Source organism: Diospyros lotus, chromosome 3 (genome assembly GCF_014633365.1).
Source record: "Diospyros lotus cultivar Yz01 chromosome 3, ASM1463336v1, whole genome shotgun sequence".
Lineage (NCBI taxonomy): Eukaryota > Viridiplantae > Streptophyta > Magnoliopsida > Ericales > Ebenaceae > Diospyros > Diospyros lotus.
This window is the reverse complement of record NC_068340.1, coordinates 15,471,084-15,478,132: the sequence shown is the minus strand read 5'-3', so window position 1 is coordinate 15,478,132 and position 7,049 is coordinate 15,471,084. Positions and strand designations below refer to the sequence as shown.

At 34.0% G+C, this 7,049-nt stretch overlaps 1 non-coding gene across 1 annotated transcript; it reads right to left on the bottom strand.

The window, feature by feature from the left end:
• Positions 1-6,691: 6,691 nt before the first annotated feature.
• On the bottom strand, positions 6,692-6,798 carry LOC127798564 (small nucleolar RNA R71). Its single transcript, XR_008022428.1, has one exon. It is a non-coding gene; the product is annotated as a small nucleolar RNA R71 (small nucleolar RNA).
• Positions 6,799-7,049: the final 251 nt, after the last annotated feature.

Below are 7,049 nucleotides of genomic sequence, written 5' to 3'. Positions count from 1 at the left end.
CTCAGTGTGTAAGGTTTTAGGGTGAACCGTGGTAAAACCCTTGGTGTCATTGATCGCTAGTAAAAGTAATTATGGTTTGCAAATCCTTCAAGTGGGTAAACTTGAAGGTAGTGGAGTAGGCAAGTGCTGAACCACTATAAATCTTGTGTGTACTTGATTTCTCATTCCCACTTGTTGTTATCCTAGTTCATGTTTTGAAAAAAAAAAGAAAATGAATCATTTTTGAAAATCTAAAGGAGTTTTATTATTTGTAAATCAGTGAGTACTATTTCGAAACATACCTGCCAGTAAGTTTGATTTTTAAACATACTCATCTATATTTCGAAACATACTTAACAGAAATGTTAGTTTCGAAACATACTTCCTCAAGTTTCGAAACATAATATCTAGCAAGCCAAAGTTTTTAAGTTATCAAAAAATTTACCCAAATCCCAATTCACCCCCCTCTTGGGATATACTTGCCATATATAGAACTAACAGTTTACCCAACTGATTAGGTATGTGCCTATATGTACGAAGACGATGAGTGGAAAAAGGCATAGAAATTTATGGGTGGACTAAAAGTGGGGTTACAACAAGCTCTCAGCTCGTGTGCGATGGACACTGACAACGAGGCACTGGATAGCGCTTTAACCACTGAGACAAATCTACTATGTGTAGGATTGATTAGATTGGATGATAAGAAAAGAGCTTTGAAAGGCGAAAAGCATAAATCAGGAGGAAATAATTCCAAAGACGGCGAGTCGTGTCCCCGATGTAACAAAGTACACCCAGGAAGACAATGTTTCCTAAGACATATCCATTATTATGTATATGGTGAGGACAAACATAAGGAGAAGGACTGCTCCAAGACTAACAAGGCACCTCCGACCGGGAATCAAATGGAGATTACATGTGCAATCAACCTGGTCATTACGCAAATAAATATCTAAAAAGATAAAAGATAGAGCAACCTGGGAAGGTAAGCATAACATTGGGACCTTGTACTGGACAAGTCTATTGCTTGACGAGAAAAGACAAAGAGGTCTACCCTTGTTTGGCACAAGAGGACGAAGAGGCCTACCTGACAATGGAGAAAGGTACGCCGATTTTGTTCAAATAGATTTTGATGCATTCCTAATCATAACATATGCATTAGTTTAAAGGTAAACTAGGAAAAGTGGGTGGTATTGAATAATGTAAATCATTTTGAGATATGTGTGACCACCTGTGAAGAGCTACAATGGGATATTATGTCGAAATCACGGCATGGCTTGTAATCATTGATTGTGTAATAAAATTCGAACTAGAATATTTTCTAAAGGACGATGTGTGATTGAGGTATTTAGGTCATTTCAATTGAGAGTTGGTGTCAATATCAATGATTTGGTACAAAAAAAATTCGAGGACGAAATTTCTTAAGGGGGGAAATGTAACACCCAAGAATTTCATAAGGTTATAAGGGTAATTTATTTAGGATATAAGTAGAATTTCTCAAAAGATTTAGGGGCAACAGTGTAATTTTATTATATTGAGTGATCGAATCAACTGAAGGGAATGCCCCTGAACTCAGATGTCGAAGGAAGATGATATGATGTTGACGAGCATTTTAAGACGTGATTTATGATGTCGAGAGAAATTAGATCGAAGACGATTTTCAGTATAACTGTGATTCAGGCAAAAAAACTGAATCACCATAAGAGACTTTCGAGAAGTCAAATGAACCATTAAGAGACTTTGATTTAGTAAGTAAAACAACTCTGAAGTGGTTTCAGGTTGAAACGAAGGCATTTACGATCAAATCATTTATTCGGGCCCAAGTGTAATTCTCTAATTTTGCCCGAAGGAGGTCAAAATGATGTTATTTCTAAATTTTTGGGGATGAAATAAAAAGTTTAGAACTTGAGGGTCTTAATGGAATCATTGGGAAATCAAGGTCTTCAAGGAAAAGGCTGAAATGTAATTGGAAATTAAAATAGGGGCAAAAGTGCAATAAAGTAAAGTTAACTGGCCGGCCGCCGCACTGCCACCTCTGAAAATCAACTTTTTCGACAATGGGACAGCCGAGGGTGGCTTGGGGAGGTTCATTTGTGGCCTAGGAACTTGAGGGCTAAGTATTGGCCTTTGATTGGGCAAGATATGGCTGGTTTTTTGCTACAAAAATGAGGCCTAGGGTTTTGAATTTTTGCACACAAATTGGCCGTGCTTTGGAGTGTTTTTGAAAGATTGGATAGAGGGATTTTATTCCTCATAGTTGGGAGAGCATTTCTAGAAGTTTTGGTAAGTTTTCATAGTGGTTTGAGTTGTATTCGAGCTTGGCCAGAAAACTCAAAGCGGACCCCGGAGTTGGACCTATAACCGGCCGTTTGAGGCATTTTTTAGTGTGTTTTCGAGCAACCAAGGGTACCCCTAAGATCGAATTGAGGAGGGCTTCAAGGGGGTGTGATCAGATCAGCCATTGGAGTAGTCATTGACGACCAGAAACTAAGAAGACGATCGATGCATGAGCTGCACATGGCATCCTTCACTCGCAGCCATGCGCCAGGCTCGTAAGGGCGTGTGAGCTAGTGGTATTTTTTGAAATTATTTTTAATATTTTTTAAAAAAATATTTTAAGATTTATTTTGTTAGAAAATTTGGGAAAATATTTGAGGAGATAATTATTTTGGAATTATCTAAGTGAAAAATAGAGAAAATTATGAAAAATTAAGGAAAAATGGATTTTGACGTTCTTTTGAATAAATATGGTGTTTAGGGATTGTTGTGACTCGAGGCTAAGTATAAGTATGGGTGTTTGAGGTTTGGCACGCAAATTGAGGTCGTGCACAAAAATTGAGACGTTCGGAGATATGTTCGAGGTGAGTGCTAGCCTTATGATTTGGTTTACTGGAGTTGTTTCTCGGAACTTAATTTTGTTACATGCAATGGTTTTGGCATGTGAATGGTTGATTTCATGTGGATGGTTCATCCAAAATGTTTATTTACATGTGCATTGAAATATCATTTTTTATGTTATGGTTATGGCATTGGCATGTGTGTTGGGCACGGTTAGTGTTCTGGGATGCTTTTTGAGTGGGATCGTAATCTTTAACGTGATTGTGGTGAGTCGAGTTCCTGCGTTGATGTTGACCCTCCTGTGTCGAGAGTGGTAACGATTGTTTCCGAGATGTCGGAGAGATGTGTTGATGTTGCCCCTCTTAAGCGAGATTGTATTATGTCAATGTATCAGTATGGTTATGTTTCCTTTAGAGAGATTTTTCTTTTCCCGTGGTATGGGTTAAGCGCAGTGTGGGATTCTCTTAGGTTGGGACATATCAGGATATGTCAGTTGTTCATAGTTTTGCATTCATGAAAATGTTTTGAACTCTCACTTAAATGATTCATCATTTAATTTGGACTATGTCCCTAAAATATTTAAACGTTCCAAGTGAAAGCAGCGGCACCAAGGGAAAGAAAGTTATCAAGATGTAGCCATCGTTTGCATTAGTGATCTTTAGCGTATATTTTGTCTATGTATAAGGTGTAAGTAGTTGTTGTTGACACATGAGTCTCTATGTATTTTGTGTTATGAAGATGTCATGTCAAATGATGATATGGTTCCTATGTTATAAATGAAATGTTTGGTTATGTATAATTTTAAGGTTTCGATCTTATTTCTGCTAATGAAATGATGGTTACCTGTCTTAGCTTATATATTTTTAAGTTGATATGCTAAGAAGGTAGGATCGAGATTGCCGGTGAATGATTTATGATGTGTGTTGTGGAAAAAAGTGTATATATATATATATATCCCTGAAATCCTAAGTCGTTTAACATTTGGGAAAAATGGGGCGTTACAATTCGAGCAAGGGTTCCACACTCATGTCATCTTTTCCTTAGTCGCAATCTATGAAATTTCAGTAGGTGGAGTAAAAGACAAGCTATCATCAATTCTTTCCATATTAAACACTATCTTTAAATTATGGAACCAATCAGGAAAATTAGGGCCAGTGAGCCTATTAGTGTCTATAATACGCGATAATAGATTCAGTCTTGCCATTTTAATTTACAAAAAATAAATAGATATATTAACTTATATCTTTGTAAAAAACCATTTATTAAGGTCTTTAAACAAATGGGTACGCTCATTAACTTTTTTGAATCCTACACTTCCCAAGTAAGAAACATGATCCCTTTCTATTCAAGATCCAATAACAGGTGGTCGAATTCTCCTTCATAAAAATACCCCTAACATTTTAGTTACTTGGAGTATGCTTATAATTGAGTAGGCAACACTTGCCACCACATCATATGTGAAGCTCAACCTTCAACTTCTAACCCATCATAAACCTCACATTTTAGTTACTTGGCCTAATGGACTAGTTAGATCCCACCCACTATCTAGCTAAGTGCAATGAGTTGAACATCACCCTCCCTCACATTTTAGTTACTTAATCAGGTAAGATCCTTTGAATACCGCCCCATCTAATGGTTAATAAGAGAAATTAAACAACATTTCATGAAAAGTACTCTCATATTTTAGTTATTGGGCACACCCAATCAAACTGATGAACCAATATGACAGTGGAACAACAGTGATAGGACTTAATTATATGCATATTTTTATCTACTTCTCATCCTAAGCTTATGCTATTTTTCTTACATAAAATATGTGTTTATATGAATTTTATATTATTTTAATTTTTTTTTTTTGTAGGAGCCCAGTAGATGATATTATTTCGAAGATTCTAACGTAAAAAGAAAAAAAATATTATAAAATTAATTTTAAAAATAATATTTTAATAAAAATAAAAATATTTTATATAATTATTATTATAATATAATTAAAGTTATTATAATTAATAGTATATTAAATATATTATATTATATTATATTATATATTATCTTATATTATTTATATATATGTAATATTATTAAGTGATAAATAATATATATATATATATATATAATAATTGGAAATCCACGAGGAGGACTCAAGGGCAGGGTGCATGCTGCATACTCCATATAGATATATATATATATAATATGTATATTATTATATGAAGGGAGGAGACCATCGAATGCGAGCAAGAGGCAGAGACTTGGGCGGCCACCAAAGGGACTTACAGAAATTAAGGAGCAGAGGCTGTGAGGAAGGGAATTAACGGAGGTTGTGCGGCGCAGGAAGGGGCGGTAGCAGATCCAACACCTAGATCTGGAACAGATTTGGGCTAGAGAATTTCTTTTTTCTTCCTTTTTATTTAATTAATTCTCTTATACTCCTATTGTTATTTTGAATTTTAATTAATTTCATCATGAACTAATTTTACTTAACTAGGGTTTGAGATGAAACTTGTTATGAATTATTGATTTTTATTGATTGGGCTTTCTATCGTTATTTCAATTATTTATTACTTGTTTTTAATGCGATTAAGTGATTTAACCATCATTTAATTAATTTTGTATTATGATTTAAAACTGAGAGGTGATTTTCATAACAAGTTAAAGTAATAAATTTCATAAGATAAATAGTTGATAAGAGATTTGATACTTGAATCTTATGAGAGATAATGAATAGAAACTTAACAATGAATTTGGATTTGTTATAACTATTGGGAAATAGGTTGATTGTTAATAAATTGATATTTAATTAGTTTAGTAAATCTAGGGAAAGAAGCTAACCAATTTCAATAATCACCCCATTGAATTGATGGAAACCCAATTGATTGAAAATTAAGATGAATTAATAAGTGGATTCAAAACACCCTAGTTGCCTCCATTTTATCTAAGTTAAGTTTTTTTTTTTTTTTTTTTTTTTTGTGTTTAATTCCAATTCTCCTTAATTTAATTTTTCAAATTCATCTCTTTTTATAGTCTAAATAATATTAAAGTTAATCTAATTTTGGTACTTAATCCAATCCTCATGGGATCAACACTCTACTCATTCATTATATTACTTGCGCGATTCGTACACTTGCGAATTAGCCTAACAAGTTTTTGGCATCGTTACCGGGGATTGGTATTAATATCAATACTAATTAACTTGAATATTAGTTTAGACATTAATTGTTTTTAGTTGTTTGTTTTCATCTTTGTGTTCTCTTTTACTACATTTTTATTTGTATTTTTTTTAATATTAAAATAATAATAAATAAATAATCAAGTTTTTAACCATTGTGATATTCTATTTCTTCTTTATAGGTCATATTGGTGTATGGTACGTTCTAATCAAATTGAAGTTACTCTCGATTTAGAAATCAAACGTACAATAAAGAAGTTAAGGAAAATCAAAAGAGATCAAGAAAAGGCAAGTTCATCTCTTCAAAATATGGGAGACGAAATTGTGAAGCATAGGAATGGACAAGCTAGAGCTTTAAGGGATTATGCTATGCCTTCTATTCAACGAACACCCTCTAGCATCACCAGACCAACCATAGAGGCAAATAATTTTGAGATTAAGCCAGCTATTATTCAAATGATTCAAATCTCTGTTTAGTTTAGCGGGTTATCGAACGATGACACCAATGCTCACATGGCTAATTTTTTGGAGATTTGTGATACTTTTAAGCAAAATGGTGTCTCTAATGATGCGGTTAGACTTGGGCTATTTCCTTTTTCATTAGGAGATAAGGTTAAGTGTTGGTTGAACTCTTAGCCTACAAGGTCCATTACAACTTGGGATGATTTGGCACAGAAATTTCTTAACAAATTCTTTCCACCTATGAAAACTACAAAGATAAGGAATGATATAACCAATTTCATGCAGCCATACATGGAGAATTTATATGAAGCACGGGAGAGATTTAAAGAGTTGTTAAGAAGATGTCCTCATCATTGGCTTCCAAAGTGGTTAGTGGTTCAAACATTTTATAATGGTTTAAATCATAACATTAGGATTACTATTGATGCAGCTGCAGGATGAGCTTTAATGGGAAAAAAGACTGATGAAGTTTATGACCTTCTTGAAGAGATGGCCAACAACAACTATCAATGGTCATCTGAAAGATCTATGCCAAGAAGAATAGCTGGAGTACATGAGATTGATGCGATGACAACATTAAATGCAAAGGTAGATAATCTTTTTAAGTAAA